The sequence below is a fragment of the Paramormyrops kingsleyae genome, chromosome 6 (genome assembly GCF_048594095.1).
Source record: "Paramormyrops kingsleyae isolate MSU_618 chromosome 6, PKINGS_0.4, whole genome shotgun sequence".
NCBI lineage: Eukaryota > Metazoa > Chordata > Actinopteri > Osteoglossiformes > Mormyridae > Paramormyrops > Paramormyrops kingsleyae.
Window position 1 is genome coordinate 40,229,466 of NC_132802.1, and position 20,526 is coordinate 40,249,991.

Sequence of the window (20,526 nt, forward strand, 5' to 3'; positions counted from 1 at the left end):
GTATTTAGTTGTATTTTGTTATCAGGGTGATCGTCCGTTCGCAGGCCACTTTGGCCATGTGGTGTAGTCATAAACCGTCGCGGATGTTTACCCGAAACCGGGGCATCAAACAAAGAATAAGGATTCCTTAGACAACCCATTTCAAAATATGGCAGCAACAAACGGAGTGCCCAGTTATTTCAAATAAACCATGACCTTTTTTTTAAAAGTATTGAAGCACTTTTCTACCAATGTGAATAATAAACATTTTAGACAAAAAAAATCAACGAATAACGCTGGTAATTCGTTGTCAAAATGAGCGTACGGCATTAGCCCAGAAGAGGGGTGGCAATTTGCATATGTGAAAGCCTATGTGAATGAGACACAGGTCCAAAACTTTTAACTAGAGACACAATATTTAAGTAGAGGCATACCCAAGCGAAACAAGAGAAAGTGTGAAACAAGCACAACTACTTTAGCCCAAGTTTTTAAAAATGAGAAAAAGCCGTAATCAGTTTAACAGTTTTATTTCAATGTCAAAGAGAAAAAAAAACACTTCACCAAAGGCGAAGATCCATCCATAGCGGCTCTGGGTCCCGTCAGCGTAGCACAAAGCTAGCGTGATCTAGGCTGCCATTATCCAAGGAGCAGGGCCAGGCGCGTGCCACCCGTTTGAACAATGCGGGCGAAATAACTGCCTTATGGGATGCGAAGCTTGCGCATGCGCAGTGACGCAGACGCGCCTTTCAAAATGGCGGCGGCAGCAACACACGCGAAAGATCGATCTCCTGTATTTTCTTAGTTTTATTCTAAACAAGATGCCCCGATTTCATTTAAATACATTTAATAGCTGTAGGAACTAGTGAGCGGTATTTAGCAACATGCTATGTTAGAATAATGCCATCAAACGTGTCTGTTAAGCATATCACAGCGGACATACACGGAGGAAACATGGGGTAGAATCAAACAGGCCACAGGCTTTGAGATAGGCTGGCTCCCCAAGCTATTGCCCCCATTTAGCCCGAATGTCATAGACCTCTCCCCCCCCCCACATCCTGACAAAGATGTATTTAGTTGTATTTTGTTATCAGGGTGATCGTCCGTTCGCAGGCCACTTTGGCCATGTGGTGTAGTCATAAACCGTCGCGGATGTTTACCCGAAACCGGGGCATCAAACAAAGAATAAGGATTCCTTAGACAACCCATTTCAAAATATGGCAGCAACAAACGGAGTGCCCAGTTATTTCAAATAAACCATGACCTTTTTTTTAAAGTATTGAAGCACTTTTCTACCAATGTGAATAATAAACATTTTAGACAAAAAAAATCAACGAATAACGCTGGTAATTCGTTGTCAAAATGAGCGTACGGCATTAGCCCAGAAGAGGGGTGGCAATTTGCATATGTGAAAGCCTATGTGAATGAGACACAGGTCCCAAACTTTTAACTAGAGACACAATATTTAAGTAGAGGCATACCCAAGCGAAACAAGAGAAAGTGTGAAACAAGCACAACTATTTTAGCGGTGAGGGTAAAATGCGGACCGTTTACAAACAGCGGATTCCGTGTTTAATAGTGTTGAGGCAATGTTTTCTAGCCATTTAAGAAAGGCAGCAAAGGTTTTTTTTTATACCTTTAAACATTAACAAAAACCGCTAATGTCTTTTCTTTAAAATTTTCAAGTCTATTTCTGTCTGGTTTTTCGCGATAAGTTGCGTGAACGCCTGAGTTAGTGTGTTTTTGGGGCTTGGATACACATCGAGGTCCTGACAGAAATAATTATGTCTGCTTTCACAGACCTAAAGTTAAACTTTAAAGCCCATCGGCGTGTGTGTGTGTGTGTGTGTGTGCTTGTGCACATGAGCACAAGCACATGGTTCAATGTAACTGTAGCAGCTTATTCCATTCATTCATTGTGCACATACACACATACACTCACCTAAAGGATTATTAGGAACACCATACTAATATGGTGTTTGACCCCCTTTCGCCTTCAGAACTGCCTTAATTCTACGTGGCATTGATTCAACAAGGTGCTGAAAGCATTCTTTAGAAATGTTGGCCCATATTGATAGGATAGCATCTTGCAGTTGATGGAGATTTGTGGGATGCACATCCAGGGCACGAAGCTCCCGTTCCAACACATCCCGAAGATGCTCTATTGGGTTGAGATCTGGTGACTGTTGGGGCCATTGTAGTACAGTGAACTCACTGTCATGTTCAAGAAATCAATTTGAAATGATTCGAGCTTTGTGACATGGTGCATTATCCTGCTGGAAGTAGCCATCAGAGGATGGGTACATGGTGGTCATAAAGGGATGGACATGGTCAGAAACAATGCTCAGGTAGGCCGTGGCATTTAAACGATGCCCAATTGGCACTAAGGGGCCTAAAGTGTGCCAAGAAAACATCCCCCACACCATTACACCACCACCAGCAGCCTGCACAGTGGTAACAAGGCATGATGGATCCATGTTCTCATTCTGTTTACGCCAAATTCTGACTCTACCATTTGAATGTCTCAACAGAAATCGAGACTCATCAGACCAGGCAACATTTTTCCAGTCTTCAACTGTCCAATTTTGGTGAGCTCGTGCAAATTGTAGCCTCTTTTTCCTATTTGTAGTGGAGATGAGTGGTACCCGGTGGGGTCTTCTGCTGTTGTAGCCCATCCGCCTCAAGGTTGTGCGTGTTGTGGCTTCACAAATGCTTTGCTGCATACCTCGGTTGTAACGAGTGGTTATTTCAGCCAAAGTTGCTCTTCTATCAGCTTGAATCAGTCGGACCATTCTCCTCTGACCTCTAGCATCAACAAGGCATTTTCGCCCAACGGGACTGCCGCATACTGGATGTTTTTCCCTTTGCACACCATTCTTTGTAAACCCTAGAAATGGTTGTGCGTGAAAATCCCAGTAACTGAGCAGATTGTGAAATACTCAGACCGGCCCGTCTGGCACCAACAACTATGCCACGCTCAAAATTGCTTAAATCACCTTTCTTTCCCATTCTGACATTCAGTTTGGAGTTCAGGAGATTGTCTTGACCAGGACCACACCCCTAAATGCATTGAAGCAACTGCCATGTGATTGGTTGATTAGATAATTGCATTAATGAGAAATTGAACAGGTGTTCCTAATAATCCTTTAGGTGAGCATATATGCTATGTCTAGATCTCCTGGGGAAATCAAGAGTGTTGCCCACAAACATTGTTCAGCTTTTGGCCTAACATGGTCCTTGCGTGTTTTAAAGTTGCGTGAAGTGGAGTGAGGAGCATTCTGAACATCAAACTATTTTAAGATAAATTGTCTGTAACAGGAAATTTAGTTTCTCAATTTATTTCTTATATATTATTTTGTTAATTATTGAGTTCAAAGTTTTGTAGTAAATGGTGATATTGTCATCAATTTGGTGATAATGCGAGCCAAACATTTCTCGAAAATGACATTTGCATACAGTAAGTAAAACATTCTGAAATCATATTTCTATTTTATTCTGCTGCTGCTTACATGTTTACATCTCTGTCTCTCTCGCTCTCTCTCTCCAGGACAGTGAAAGTAGGACTATTTACCCTTGTTTATGTAGCTGTAGGATGGCCATAATATAGTTTCAATCCGATATCGATGTAATGCTTGTCTGTGATGATTGGTTAACATATTGATTGGTGTATTAATATAGCCGGAAAGTAATAAAACCCATTGCAATCAAGTATACAGTGCCTTATAAAAGTATTCAGTTATCATAATTTTACTCAATTACAAAGGATAGTTAAACATTTTCCAAATGAGCATTTTATTGCATTTCCAAAGGCACTGTAACTTATTTCTGTGCCAACATTAAAATTAAATAAACTTATGATTTAATGTCGATATGAGATGACAAATTATTCACAAATGATACAGAGGTGCCACTCATTTCCACATACAGTAACTCATCACAATTGGGTGCCACTGTGCTTTTTAATGAAAAGCTGATAAAACTTAAAATGTGGTTCGGTCATGTGTGTAGTCTGTGTGTAGACAAGGAAACAGAGGCATAGTAGCTGTTATTTTTTTATTCCAAAGTCATCCAATTTGCTATTTTCCTTACATACCCACCCATTCACTCACTCACTCACTGACCCACCCACCCATTCACACACCCAAGTCTTCCGTAAGGTGTTTGCAGAACTCGCTGCAGAACCCAGGCTGTGTGAAGTTCCCCTCGTCTTCCACGCCCAATGTAGCCTATGGGACAATAAATAATAAGCAAGCATACTTAGTATCAAAACAGAGCAACAATGTTTTTCATTGCATACTTTCAAGAAAATATTCAGGACCTGACACACAATAAATTGTTCTGGTGACTTTCTTTTTGCAACCACTGACTTCAGCAACAATTGTCAACATTCTTACACAGTATGCATACCTGGTAAGCTGTTCTTATAAGTCTCTAGACAGTGCTGGCAGCATTCCAGGCGATACAATCGTCGGAATTGTGCTTGATAGGCCGCACTGTACAGTTTCCATGGGACTACACCTGTAGGTTTCAAATTTAAGAATGATTCATTAGAGTAAAATCCCTTGTTAATGGGAATACAAACATCCTAACTCAAAGGGTATTCAAATATCATAATATGTTTTATACCTACTGTCAAGCCACTGAAAATGCGCTCGGGCACGGAATGTTTCCCTTCCGACTAAGTCCCAAAAAAAGGTGACAAACAAGTGACAGCTTTAAAAAAGCTTTGTCACCCTCGAACAGGACTACTTCTAAAAGGATATCCTCCAGGACGTCGAGGGGGATCTGTGAAAGAAATCATACAAGCACGCAAATATTATTTTACAATAGTTCTGTAATATAACAAAAACAGACAAAAATAGCATGACTTCTACATTCCAACTCCAACTGCTTAAAATGAAGCTCATTGTTTTCACATTTTTGTAGGGTACAGCACAGTAAGCACAGAGAAAAAAAGAGAAAAACAGCAGGTTCAGCTGTAAGATCAGCTACATAAATACCTGTTCAATGGAGATGGAACCCATTCCTCCTCCTCTACCATCTGTGCTTTCAACACATTGAATTTTCCTAAAAGAAATTATATTGTCACAACTATTGTAAAACTATGACATATTGTAATGGTATCACATAGAGTTGACTCCACCTGAGGGCACAGGTGTAAAACAATTTGATCACGTTGGGCACCAGACCTGGAAAAAGGCAGTCATGATACTACCAGCTTGTCAGACTGAAAGGCTTATATGCATATGGGTCAGAACAATGCATCAGAGTGATAAATATTACAGCATCAACTTTGTAAGGTGTATCAATCCCCACTAGGGTTGTAACGGTATACCGGTATGGCGGTTTATTGTGATATTGACATGTACGATTATCATATCATGCACATTTGCCTATCCGCGGTTTGGAAAAAAAAAAAAGAAACCAGATCTCACCTGCGCTGCTGTGTATATGCAACTTCTTTCCGCTTTACTGCTTAGACTCCACCCATAAATGCACAGCGGCGAAAATGTCCGATAGTGGCTGCAAATTCTAATCTCTATTTCCCGCCGAAAAAAAAATTAAAATCTGCAGTATGGGAATATTTTGGGTATCCAAAAAATGATCGTGGGGTGGATATCCAGTTTGCAAGAAATGTGGACGAACAGTGGCCGCAAAAGGAGGAAATACGTCGAACATGTTCTCCCATATTCGCGAACACCATCCCTCCGTGAAGATAAAGGTAAGTTCCATTTATAACTTAAAGCCGTATTATTTCTGTGATGCAGAGGGAATCCCGGAATCCAGTCATGTAATTGGAGTCAATTACAGTATAATTCAGATGCCACGTAAAATGTCCGATTTGATAGATAGATGGATGAATAAATCAAAATATAGCTGTGCAGCAAATTAAATCGCGATGTGCGTCTGTGAATATACAGCGCAAAAAGGCTGCCGCTTGCTCATTAACCAACTACCCCCCCCCCCCCCCCCCACACACACACACACACACACACACACACACAGCGGCACAGATGATTATTTTGTCCTCCAGGTTCGTGTGCCGCCCCCCATAGAATCCCTCCCGGCGCCCTCCCAACTTCATCCCTTATCGTCTCCGCTCGCCCATCCTCTAGAAAAACGCTTTATTTAGATTATTTTTGTTTTCCTCCAAGTTCGTGTGCCGCCCCCCACGTGACATGAAAAAGTGCCGCCCCGGGCGGCTGCCCCGTTCGCCCATGCCTAAAACCGCCACTGCATGATGGTCATGGTTTTTAAAGCGTCTGCTGTCTCATTCACTATGTGAAGACGTGAACACATGAACATATCCAGAGCTACTCTCAAGAGAACACTTAATGATCATTTTATAATTTTATTTAAAAGAATAATCATCAAATACACTAACTGAAAACTCATAGGTGTTTAGTACAAGTGGACACATTCTCTCACCTCAGCGGTCAAGATTGAGCCCTGAAAATCTCAACATGCTTACATTTCTTCATCATAATCTGACCTGAAAAAAAGCAAAGAAATGCATGCTGCTATGATAATCTCAGGAAAATATTAACAAACATGACCCTGCACATATTGCTCTCCCATATATGCTGTTAAAGAGGAAGGACAGTTTGATTTATTCTTGTCTAATATAAAGAGAAATAACTTATTCCTTATTTTGTTCAAATGGGAGATGCGCAGCTTTATTTTATTTATTTTCCCCCCAAAAGTTAGACTCATACTTCCATAAGTTTTTTTTATTTTCATTAAAAAAAAGTTTGTTACAATAAACCATGTTCATCCAAAAACCATATCTCTTTTTATTCATTTAAGGGTCATTGTAGCTGATGATTATACTAATAATAATGATAGTTTAATACCGTATACCACGAAACCGTGATATTTTCTGAGACGATTATCATACCGTGAAAATCTCATACCGTTACAACCCTAATCCCCACCTTCAGATCAGATCACTAAGACCAATTAATCTGACTCCATTAAATTATGCTGCTGTTTGTAATAGGGTCAGTGGTGGCCTAATGGATAGGGAAGTGCACTTGTAATCGAAAGGTGCCACTGAAGTACCCTGAGCAAGGTACCACCCCCAAGCACTGCTCTCCTCTGCAATGTCATGGTGTCATATAGGTTAAATGCAGAGTACACATTTTGTTGTTGTGCACTGTGTGCTGTGGTGTGTCAATGACAACTAATCACTTCACTTATATGCCATGCACTACGAGGCATCACAGAAAATATTTAAAAAGTATGACACAAAAGGAATTGTATTACTGATTAATGAATAGTTTGTTTCCAAGTTATAAATAATATAATAACCGATACATTAGATGTTAAAAGTTATAACACCCATAAACAATGACAACTGTATTACATGAAATGGTTGCCAATTGTTAAATGGTTTCCAAATTTGCGACTAAGAGAGCCCATGCGGCAATCAATCAAATGAGTCAATCAATATATAAACAAACAAACAAATACGGAGGAACAAAACATAAAACATGCACCTCTGAGTCTCTGATTTCCGATCGGGCACTTGTGTGCTCCAGATGTGGTAGTCCCCAGTAGTCATCACTGCACACTGGTAGATCTCCTGTCATACATATCAGACCATGCATGAAAATATTAACCAAATAAGTGTTTCACCACATTTCTGTGATACTGAGCCATCTTATGAAGCATATAACACTTTCTTAGGGTGGCTGAAGGTTGGTATACATTTAGCTGCAGATCAAGTACCCACTGCAAACATACATAAGTATACATATTCTAAAAAACATGGATGTGTTAAGGTTTTTATTAAGTTGTACAACCAGGCCCTCAAAAAATATATATTGTCTTCATACCAGGGGATGCTGCAGTTGTCATACCATGAGCTGGTGCTGCTGTTGTTGTTTGTGCTTGTTCGGCTGGTGCTTCAGCTGGTGCTGCAAAAAAGCACATTTTAAACCAAATGATTTAGAATGAGTTAAATCGGTTGTACTGCATGCATTTCTCATCAACGCTATGCTGTCTAGCATTTCTGACAGATTTGTAAGTTATAGCTTTATGATCTTTCAAATTGCAAAATAAACATGAGGAATCACCTACAATTAAAAGACAAATATAACTTCACGGCACCGGACAGCAAAATTACATAAACATGACATAAACATGACATTACCACTAATAATTTAGAATGAGGGTGGAATACATACCCAAAACTGTCTGACCATTGGAATTTAACTGTATGTCCACTCCTTTGCCCAATCTCTTCTTCATGCTTTCTATGGTTCTTGAATTTCTAGCATTGTTGTAGTGACACAAAATATTTCGCATCAAAAAGACATGCGATGAGGGAGTCATCATGTTGAGAAAATGATTGTTTTTCCTCATTCCAGCTGGAAGAGCACACGGGCTGTTGATCCAACCACGTAACTCTGGGACCAGTTCCACCTTTCGCAAGACATCCCTGGCATCTTTTGAGTTTGCCTCATGAAATCTATCATAAAGAGCATAATGCTCAGACGATCCAGTTATAGGGTGGCCATTTTCATCAGGAACTGGCTTCTTGGTGACTAGCCATGGCAAGCTCACTTTTATCTGTCCAGTAGTGGCACATCTGATGTTATCTTCAGTAGGCTCAAGTAACCTACCCCCATGAGGTTTGAAGGGTAATGATTCTGGATCTCTTAGGTTGGTATGTGTTGCCAACCCTCTCGCAAAATCATATAATACAATGTTTGGAAAATGTTTCATCGACAATAAAAGGTCAGCAAAGTCCCGGGGGCTCTCAGCCCTTATGTTGAACTTAACACCATACACCACAGCACAAGGACAGGTGACCACAGCCCATCCACCTGTTTAAGGAAACTGTAAATCAGAGTGCAACCATTCCAAGTAATGAAACTAAGAACTGTCTGTAAAAACGGTCTCTCAGTAATAGAACACAACTTACCAGAAGCTCCCCAGATCTGTGAAAACACCTTATCATAACTCGCTCTGTTCTTCATTTCTTGTTGAAGTCTCGTTACCAGGTCCATCCGTGAGCCTTTGGGGTCTATGCCACACTGTCGGCACAGAGCACGCACAGCTTCCATCTATAATGAACATTAGTATAGTTGGTCTGGCGTGGTTCAAAAACACACATCTTTGACAAAACTGACAAAAATTGACTTAAGTTCAGTACCTTGAGCTTAAGAAGTTCATCAGTCAGTCGGTCCTCTGTGAGGTTAAACTCAGATTCCTCCTTTGCACTACAAGCAGAATACACTTCTTTGTATTCAGTGTTGAGTACAACATCCCTATCTCTTGTGTGAGGACCAATCCACGGAGCCCAACTATGGTAACTGGGATGGACGACAAATGGGTTTGACTTGTTGCCTTTAAATGATGTTAGAAAATATTATTAACATAACAGTACATTATTCCACGATAAACAAAGTAAATGCTAGAATACTGTCATCCCACCTAGAACATTGTGCGGACTGTACTTACTTGGGACCAACCCACGGCTGATCATTTCAAGGGAAACCATCTCCCAGAAATTTTCAACACTTACCTTTCCATCAAAAGTCTGAGATGGTTCCTCAATGCTGCTCACTAAGGAAAGCAAGACTTAAGTAAGCATGTTCCAAACAGTCATAGCTGGATATGTGGTGCTTGAAACAATGTAAGACTAAGAAAATGAATAAATGTGTTCACTTACCAGGCATGCTAAAAACGCCCTTCTCATGAAGGTCCATCACAACAGATACTGGATGATAACCACACGATACACAAGCATATGTGTAACCGAGGTCTGACAGTGCTTCAAAGCTTAAATAAGCCTGCAGGACCCTTTCCCTGGATGGATAGGTTTTACCAGAGGTCTTCTCCAACACATCCATGGCACTCCCTACTGCCTGATGAGTCTGTGAAATTGATGTATGACATTTAAAGGCTTTACAATATATTATTTTGATAAAGTATTCGTAATTGTTTTAAATGATTAAAACAACAGAACATGGTTCCTACCTGAAGTGTATTGCGTAGAAAATGGCACATGTATATGGACAGAAGTGTGTGGTCATCGAAATTGTGGACACCATCAGTCCACTCCTGGTATCGATATGCCATACCACACCTGTAGCACCATTTTCTGTACACTGAAATTCCTAATGGACACAAGCACCAGTAAATGTTACACATTTATCTTTCACCATTTTACACTGTGACATGTCTCTATACTTTGCACAGTACTAAAAGCCAGTGTATGAAATTATCTCAGTAAGCATACAAGTGTGAATTGCTGGGAAGGAGGCTAAGCTGCTGATAGTGGAAGTCATGGCTACACTGACATTTACAGTACATGTAGTGAGTAATGAAATGTTAAAATATCGATAATAAATATTTAAATAAAGAGAGAACATACCTTCTATGACATCAGTGATTGTTAGGATTTTAGCCTTAGATGTAATCAGCACAGGTTCGCTTAGAGGAGTGGGCTCTAAACATTCTGAGCAAAAGGTTTCTGATGGTATGAAGTGCACAGGGAAATGAATGGTCTTGACCACGTCTGAGGGGAAAATCGCAGGCAGTTTCTTCTTATGAAAAATGTATTGAACCATCCGCGACAGATTTTTGCCTTCAGGTGAGTATGGAGCTCCTTCTTCTAGGTCAAAACTTTCCATGTCAATTGGAAAATGTTCTGTGATGTTCTCCTCCACACTTCTGGTTTTTCTGAAGAGTGCCTGGTCTGTTTCAAATAAATGCCACTTGGCAACATATTTAGGTATGCATGACTGCCTTGGGTTCGCGCAAGGACAATGCCATGAAATGATTTTAGAATTGTACCTTACCACCACTCTGCCAAGCCGGCTGTAATAGGAGATAGTTGACTCGTATACAGAAATGTGCTTTTTGTAGGGGGGTCCACACACAGTCACCAGACAGGACAACGGGACTCCTGCATCATTTGCTTCTCTCTGACGTACCAAACACCTTTCCTTTTTGTCTTCCCCAAACCACTTGTCATGTACCATCACCTGCAAAACATCCTCTGTAAGTGATGGAGTGTCCATTCTGGCTGGAGGGCAGTACACGAGGGACTGAATGTGGTGGCACTCAAATGGACGAAGGTTTGACCTCTCTGCAAACTCTGCATTAATTCTGCAGATATCCAGCTCACACATTGTTTTTTGTTCAGGACCCCATGTCCTTTTAATGACACGTACTGGTGTGCTGGGTGCTATAAAAGACTTTGCTACTGCAAACACTCCATTTGTGTAATCAACACACTGAGCACTGAGGTGGTTCTGTGCCGTAATGTCCATTTTGATGGGAGTGTGACGTCTTCGAAGATGTATCCGTAGGTTCCGTCTATTAAGGATTAGGCCACAGCTAGTACACTTCACTGTTTTCTGCTTTCTTTGGGTGAGAGGGTGGTAGTGCTGGTGCTGCTGAGGAGCCAGGATCAGAGGAACATGAAGAAAGTGAGGGGTGGAGGATGGGGACTGGGGGAGGGGGACATGCAGCTTCAGAAGCAGTAAAGGAGGGAGCAGGAGAGGCGGGAGGTGACTGATGCGCTTCCGTTGTGGTTGGCTTGGTTTCACTGATGCATTGGGATACATGATGTTTAAACTGGTCTTTGCGTATTATTGTTTGGCTGCAATAAAGACAATGAAAGTGTCCTGTGGGTCTGCAATAATTGTTGCATTTGCTGATGAAGAAACCTGCAAGACGGCAACATGAAGACCAAAGCTATCAACAGAAAAGAAAGGTATACACAGAACGGGACTGGGGGAGTGAGGTCAGGAGTAGCTGATCAGAAAGTTACAGTGTCAAACAAAACACAAACATAGGTAAATTAGCTTACCAATATTCACATGACTTCAGGGACTCCCACTAAGGAACTCCACATCATTTTGTCTATCTTGATTGTAAGAAGTGCATTCTACATTTAAGCATGTGTATGTTTTAAAACCACCAAAATCAATAGACCAATAAACATCATTAGGAATTACCTCTATGCTGTACTGCATGTCTCACGTGGCTCTGAATGTGTGTTGTAAATTTGAATTGTTGGTCAGTTGCATAAGTGCAGCATGGGCATCTGAACACACCGTCTAGGCAACACCTTGTTGCATCAGGACTGGCCTGTAAATGCGTTGGATGCTTTAAAACATAAACAATAAAACATTGTGTAAACTTACTGTTACTCTGAGGTGCACGCTCATTCTAACAACATAACATGCATGCAGAAGTAATGCAGCTTGTAAGGTTATCAGGCTGTGATATCGATAAAATATCTTATAGAGCATTCATATCATCAGCATTAACTTGAGTATCCTGAGCATCATAATATAGCCTAAACATCTGCATAATTAACAATCATAATATACTATTTTTACATAAATACCATTGAGGTTGTTGGTGTAATTTAATAATATATCGGTCACATACTCCATAACTCTTAATAAAACAATTCGGTCATCATAATCAGAAAAACTCAAAAGCACCTGTCGTAGTCTGTTTTCTACATATGCATTTGTGATAAATATTTTGCAATATTGTCATATAATTTTTAGGACATAAGGCCCAGACCTGCGGTCCCTGAAACAAAAGAGAAACAACCTAGCAGCAAAACGTACCGTCTGCGTTTTCTAGTGTTACGCCCTAAAACAAAACATATATACATGATTTATTTATTCAAATTTCATTTTAGTCTATTCAATGTGTTACCCTTCTCATGTTCTGAATCTAAGGGCATTTCAAGTCCGGAAATTTTAACTAGAGACACAATATTTAAGTAGAGGCATACCCAATTTCATTTTAGTCAATTCAATGTGTTACCCTTCTCATGTTCTGAATCTAAAGGCAATTCAAGTCCGGAAATTTTAACTAGAGACACAATATTTAAGTAGAGGCATACCCAAGCGAAACAAGAGAAAGTGTGAAACAAGCACAACTACTTTAGCCCAAGTTTTTAAAAATGAGAAAAAGCCGTAATCAGTTTAACAGTTTTATTTCAATGTCAAAGAGAAAAAAAAACACTTCACCAAAGGCGAAGATCCATCCATAGCGGCTCTGGGTCCCGTCAGTGTAGCACAAAGCTAGCGTGATCTAGGCTGCCATTATCCAAGGAGCAGGGCCAGGCGCGTGCCACCCGTTTGAACAATGCGGGCGAAATAACTGCCTTATGGGATGCGAAGCTTGCGCATGCGCAGTGACGCAGACGCGCCTTTCAAAATGGCGGCGGCAGCAACACACGCGAAAGATCGATCTCCTGTATTTTCTTAGTTTTATTCTAAACAAGATGCCCCGATTTCATTTAAATACATTTAATAGCTGTAGGAACTAGTGAGCGGTATTTAGCAACATGCTATGTTAGAATAATGCCATCAAACGTGTCTGTTAAGCATATCACAGCGGACATACACGGAGGAAACATGGGGTAGAATCAAACAGGCCACAGGCTTTGAGATAGGCTGGCTCCCCAAGCTATTGCCCCCATTTAGCCCGAATGTCATAGACCTCCCCCCCCCCCACATCCTGACAAAGATGTATTTAGTTGTATTTTGTTATCAGGGTGATCGTCCGTTCGCAGGCCACTTTGGCCATGTGGTGTAGTCATAAACCGTCGCGGATGTTTACCCGAAACCGGGGCATCAAACAAAGAATAAGGATTCCTTAGACAACCCATTTCAAAATATGGCAGCAACAAACGGAGTGCCCAGTTATTTCAAATAAACCATGACCTTTTTTTTAAAGTATTGAAGCACTTTTCTACCAATGTGAATAATAAACATTTTAGACAAAAAAAATCAACGAATAACGCTGGTAATTCGTTGTCAAAATGAGCGTACGGCATTAGCCCAGAAGAGGGGTGGCAATTTGCATATGTGAAAGCCTATGTGAATGAGACACAGGTCCAAAACTTTTAACTAGAGACACAATATTTAAGTAGAGGCATACCCAAGCGAAACAAGAGAAAGTGTGAAACAAGCACAACTACTTTAGCCCAAGTTTTTAAAAATGAGAAAAAGCCGTAATCAGTTTAACAGTTTTATTTCAATGTCAAAGAGAAAAAAAAACACTTCACCAAAGGCGAAGATCCATCCATAGCGGCTCTGGGTCCCGTCAGCGTAGCACAAAGCTAGCGTGATCTAGGCTGCCATTATCCAAGGAGCAGGGCCAGGCGCGTGCCACCCGTTTGAACAATGCGGGCGAAATAACTGCCTTATGGGATGCGAAGCTTGCGCATGCGCAGTGACGCAGACGCGCCTTTCAAAATGGCGGCGGCAGCAACACACGCGAAAGATCGATCTCCTGTATTTTCTTAGTTTTATTCTAAACAAGATGCCCCGATTTCATTTAAATACATTTAATAGCTGTAGGAACTAGTGAGCGGTATTTAGCAACATGCTATGTTAGAATAATGCCATCAAACGTGTCTGTTAAGCATATCACAGCGGACATACACGGAGGAAACATGGGGTAGAATCAAACAGGCCACAGGCTTTGAGATAGGCTGGCTCCCCAAGCTATTGCCCCCATTTAGCCCGAATGTCATAGACCTCTCCCCCCCCCCACATCCTGACAAAGATGTATTTAGTTGTATTTTGTTATCAGGGTGATCGTCCGTTCGCAGGCCACTTTGGCCATGTGGTGTAGTCATAAACCGTCGCGGATGTTTACCCGAAACCGGGGCATCAAACAAAGAATAAGGATTCCTTAGACAACCCATTTCAAAATATGGCAGCAACAAACGGAGTGCCCAGTTATTTCAAATAAACCATGACCTTTTTTTTAAAGTATTGAAGCACTTTTCTACCAATGTGAATAATAAACATTTTAGACAAAAAAAATCAACGAATAACGCTGGTAATTCGTTGTCAAAATGAGCGTACGGCATTAGCCCAGAAGAGGGGTGGCAATTTGCATATGTGAAAGCCTATGTGAATGAGACACAGGTCCAAAACTTTTAACTAGACACACAATATTTAAGTAGAGGCATACCCAAGCGAAACAAGAGAAAGTGTGAAACAAGCACAACTACTTTAGCCCAAGTTTTTAAAAATGAGAAAAAGCCGTAATCAGTTTAACAGTTTTATTTCAATGTCAAAGAGAAAAAAAAACACTTCACCAAAGGCGAAGATCCATCCATAGCGGCTCTGGGTCCCGTCAGCGTAGCACAAAGCTAGCGTGATCTAGGCTGCCATTATCCAAGGAGCAGGGCCAGGCGCGTGCCACCCGTTTGAACAATGCGGGCGAAATAACTGCCTTATGGGATGCGAAGCTTGCGCATGCGCAGTGACGCAGACGCGCCTTTCAAAATGGCGGCGGCAGCAACACACGCGAAAGATCGATCTCCTGTATTTTCTTAGTTTTATTCTAAACAAGATGCCCCGATTTCATTTAAATACATTTAATAGCTGTAGGAACTAGTGAGCGGTATTTAGCAACATGCTATGTTAGAATAATGCCATCAAACGTGTCTGTTAAGCATATCACAGCGGACATACACGGAGGAAACATGGGGTAGAATCAAACAGGCCACAGGCTTTGAGATAGGCTGGCTCCCCAAGCTATTGCCCCCATTTAGCCCGAATGTCATAGACCTCCCCCCCCCCCCCCACATCCTGACAAAGATGTATTTAGTTGTATTTTGTTATCAGGGTGATCGTCCGTTCGCAGGCCACTTTGGCCATGTGGTGTAGTCATAAACCGTCGCGGATGTTTACCCGAAACCGGGGCATCAAACAAAGAATAAGGATTCCTTAGACAACCCATTTCAAAATATGGCAGCAACAAACGGAGTGCCCAGTTATTTCAAATAAACCATGACCTTTTTTTTAAAGTATTGAAGCACTTTTCTACCAATGTGAATAATAAACATTTTAGACAAAAAAAATCAACGAATAACGCTGGTAATTCGTTGTCAAAATGAGCGTACGGCATTAGCCCAGAAGAGGGGTGGCAATTTGCATATGTGAAAGCCTATGTGAATGAGACACAGGTCCAAAACTTTTAACTAGAGACACAATATTTAAGTAGAGGCATACCCAAGCGAAACAAGAGAAAGTGTGAAACAAGCACAACTACTTTAGCCCAAGTTTTTAAAAATGAGAAAAAGCCGTAATCAGTTTAACAGTTTTATTTCAATGTCAAAGAGAAAAAAAAACACTTCACCAAAGGCGAAGATCCATCCATAGCGGCTCTGGGTCCCGTCAGCGTAGCACAAAGCTAGCGTGATCTAGGCTGCCATTATCCAAGGAGCAGGGCCAGGCGCGTGCCACCCGTTTGAACAATGCGGGCGAAATAACTGCCTTATGGGATGCGAAGCTTGCGCATGCGCAGTGACGCAGACGCGCCTTTCAAAATGGCGGCGGCAGCAACACACGCGAAAGATCGATCTCCTGTATTTTCTTAGTTTTATTCTAAACAAGATGCCCCGATTTCATTTAAATACATTTAATAGCTGTAGGAACTAGTGAGCGGTATTTAGCAACATGCTATGTTAGAATAATGCCATCAAACGTGTCTGTTAAGCATATCACAGCGGACATACACGGAGGAAACATGGGGTAGAATCAAACAGGCCACAGGCTTTGAGATAGGCTGGCTCCCCAAGCTATTGCCCCCATTTAGCCCGAATGTCATAGACCTGCCCCGCCCCACATCCTGACAAAGATGTATTTAGTTGTATTTTGTTATCAGGGTGATCGTCCGTTCGCAGGCCACTTTGGCCATGTGGTGTAGTCATAAACCGTCGCGGATGTTTACCCGAAACCGGGGCATCAAACAAAGAATAAGGATTCCTTAGACAACCCATTTCAAAATATGGCAGCAACAAACGGAGTGCCCAGTTATTTCAAATAAACCATGACCTTTTTTTAAAGTATTGAAGCACTTTTCTACCAATGTGAATAATAAACATTTTAGACAAAAAAAATCAACGAATAACGCTGGCAATTCGTTGTCAAAATGAGCGTACGGCATTAGCCCAGAAGAGGGGTGGCAATTTGCATATGTGAAAGCCTATGTGAATGAGACACAGGTCCCAAACTTTTAACTAGAGACACAATATTTAAGTAGAGGCATACCCAAGCGAAACAAGAGAAAGTGTGAAACAAGCACAACTATTTTAGCGGTGAGGGTAAAATGCGGACCGTTTACAAACAGCGGATTCCGTGTTTAATAGTGTTGAGGCAATGTTTTCTAGCCATTTAAGAAAGGCAGCAAAGGTTTTTTTTTATACCTTTAAACATTAACAAAAACCGCTAATGTCTTTTCTTTAAAATTTTCAAGTCTATTTCTGTCTGGTTTTTCGCGATAAGTTGCGTGAACGCCTGAGTTAGTGTGTTTTTGGGGCTTGGATACACATCGAGGTCCTGACAGAAATAATTATGTCTGCTTTCACAAACCTAAAGTTAAACTTTAAAGCCCATCGGCGTGTGTGTGTGTGTGTGTGTGTGTGCTTGTGCACATGAGCACAAGCACATGGTTCAATGTAACTGTAGCAGCTTATTCCATTCATTCATTGTGCACATACACACATACACTCACCTAAAGGATTATTAGGAACACCATACTAATATGGTGTTTGACCCCCTTTCGCCTTCAGAACTGCCTTAATTCTACGTGGCATTGATTCAACAAGGTGCTGAAAGCATTCTTTAGAAATGTTGGCCCATATTGATAGGATAGCATCTTGCAGTTGATGGAGATTTGTGGGATGCACATCCAGGGCACGAAGCTCCCGTTCCAACACATCCCGAAGATGCTCTATTGGGTTGAGATCTGGTGACTGTTGGGGCCATTGTAGTACAGTGAACTCACTGTCATGTTCAAGAAATCAATTTGAAATGAGTCGAGCTTTGTGACATGGTGCATTATCCTGCTGGAAGTAGCCATCAGAGGATGGGTACATGGTGGTCATAAAGGGATGGACATGGTCAGAAACAATGCTCAGGTAGGCCGTGGCATTTAAACGATGCCCAATTGGCACTAAGGGGCCTAAAGTGTGCCAAGAAAACATCCCCCACACCATTACACCACCACCAGCAGCCTGCACAGTGGTAACAAGGCATGATGGATCCATGTTCTCATTCTGTTTACGCCAAATTCTGACTCTACCATTTGAATGTCTCAACAGAAATCGAGACTCATCAGACCAGGCAACATTTTTCCAGTCTTCAACTGTCCAATTTTGGTGAGCTCGTGCAAATTGTAGCCTCTTTTTCCTATTTGTAGTGGAGATGAGTGGTACCCGGTGGGGTCTTCTGCTGTTGTAGCCCATCCGCCTCAAGGTTGTGCGTGTTGTGGCTTCACAAATGCTTTGCTGCATACCTCGGTTGTAACGAGTGGTTATTTCAGCCAAAGTTGCTCTTCTATCAGCTTGAATCAGTCGGACCATTCTCCTCTGACCTCTAGCATCAACAAGGCATTTTCGCCCAACGGGACTGCCGCATACTGGATGTTTTTCCCTTTGCACACCATTCTTTGTAAACCCTAGAAATGGTTGTGCGTGAAAATCCCAGTAACTGAGCAGATTGTGAAATACTCAGACCGGCCCGTCTGGCACCAACAACTATGCCACGCTCAAAATTGCTTAAATCACCTTTCTTTCCCATTCTGACATTCAGTTTGGAGTTCAGGAGATTGTCTTGACCAGGACCACACCCCTAAATGCATTGAAGCAACTGCCATGTGATTGGTTGATTAGATAATTGCATTAATGAGAAATTGAACAGGTGTTCCTAATAATCCTTTAGGTGAGCATATATGCTATGTCTAGATCTCCTGGGGAAATCAAGAGTGTTGCCCACAAACATTGTTCAGCTTTTGGCCTAACATGGTCCTTGCGTGTTTTAAAGTTGCGTGAAGTGGAGTGAGGAGCATTCTGAACATCAAACTATTTTAAGATAAATTGTCTGTAACAGGAAATTTAGTTTCTCAATTTATTTCTTATATATTATTTTGTTAATTATTGAGTTCAAAGTTTTGTAGTAAATGGTGATATTGTCATCAATTTGGTGATAATGCGAGCCAAACATTTCTCGAAAATGACATTTGCATACAGTAAGTAAAACATTCTGAAATCATATTTCTATTTTATTCTGCTGCTGCTTACATGTTTACATCTCTGTCTCTCTCGCTCTCTCTCTCCAGGACAGTGAAAGTAGGACTATTTACCCTTGTTTATGTAGCTGTAGGATGGCCATAATATAGTTTCAATCCGATATCGATGTAATGCTTGTCTGTGATGATTGGTTAACATATTGATTGGTGTATTAATATAGCCGGAAAGTAATAAAACCCATTGCAATCAAGTATACAGTGCCTTATAAAAGTATTCAGTTATCATAATTTTACTCAATTACAAAGGATAGTTAAACGTTTTCCAAATGAGCATTTTATTGCATTTCCAAAGGCACTGTAACTTATTTCTGTGCCAACATTAAAATTAAATAAACTTATGATTTAATGTCGATATGAGATGACAAATTATTCACAAATGATACAGAGGTGCCACTCATTTCCACATACAGTAACTCATCACAATTGGGTGCCACTGTGCTTTTTAATGAAAAGCTGATAAAACTTAAAATGTGGTTCGGTCATGTGTGTAGTCTGTGTGTAGACAAGGAAACAGAGGCATAGTAGCTGTTATTTTTTTATTCCAAAGTCATCCAATTTGCTATTTTCCTTACATACCCACCCATTCACTCACTCACTCACTGACCCACCCACCCATTCACACACCCAAGTCTTCCGTAAGGTGTTTGCAGAACTCGCTGCAGAACCCAGGCTGTGTGAAGTTCCCCTCGTCTTCCACGCCCAATGTAGCCTATGGGACAATAAATAATAAGCAAGCATACTTAGTATCAAAACAGAGCAACAATGTTTTTCATTGCATACTTTCAAGAAAATATTCAGGACCTGACACACAATAAATTGTTCTGGTGACTTTCTTTTTGCAACCACTGACTTCAGCAACAATTGTCAACATTCTTACACAGTATGCATACCTGGTAAGCTGTTCTTATAAGTCTCTAGACAGTGCTGGCAGCATTCCAGGCGATACAATCGTCGGAATTGTGCTTGATAGGCCGCACTGTACAGTTTCCATGGGACTACACCTGTAGGTTTCAAATTTAAGAATGATTCATTAGAGTAAAATCCCTTGTTAATGGGAATACAAACATCCTAACTCAAAGGGTATTCAAATATCATAATATGTTTTATACCTACTGTCAAGCCACTGAAAATGCGCTCGGGCACGGAATGTTTCCCTTCCGACTAAGTCCCAAAAAAAGGTGACAAACAAGTGACAGCTTTAAAAAAGCTTTGTCACCCTCGAACAGGACTACTTCTAAAAGGATATCCTCCAGGACGTCGAGGGGGATCTGTGAAAGAAATCATACAAGCACGCAAATATTATTTTACAATAGTTCTGTAATATAACAAAAACAGACAAAAATAGCATGACTTCTACATTCCAACTCCAACTGCTTAAAATGAAGCTCATTGTTTTCACATTTTTGTAGGGTACAGCACAGTAAGCACAGAGAAAAAAAGAGAAAAACAGCAGGT

The 20,526-nt window shown here is 41.0% G+C and overlaps 1 long non-coding RNA gene across 1 annotated transcript; it reads right to left on the bottom strand.

Annotated features, from left to right (window-relative positions):
* Positions 1-6,067: 6,067 nt before the first annotated feature.
* Positions 6,068-8,325, bottom strand: LOC140591823 (uncharacterized). The gene is made up of 4 exons (XR_011992121.1): positions 8,166-8,325; positions 7,815-7,895; positions 7,476-7,561; positions 6,068-6,469 (listed from the first exon to the last, which is right to left on the bottom strand). It is a non-coding gene; the product is annotated as an uncharacterized lncRNA (long non-coding RNA).
* Positions 8,326-20,526: the final 12,201 nt, after the last annotated feature.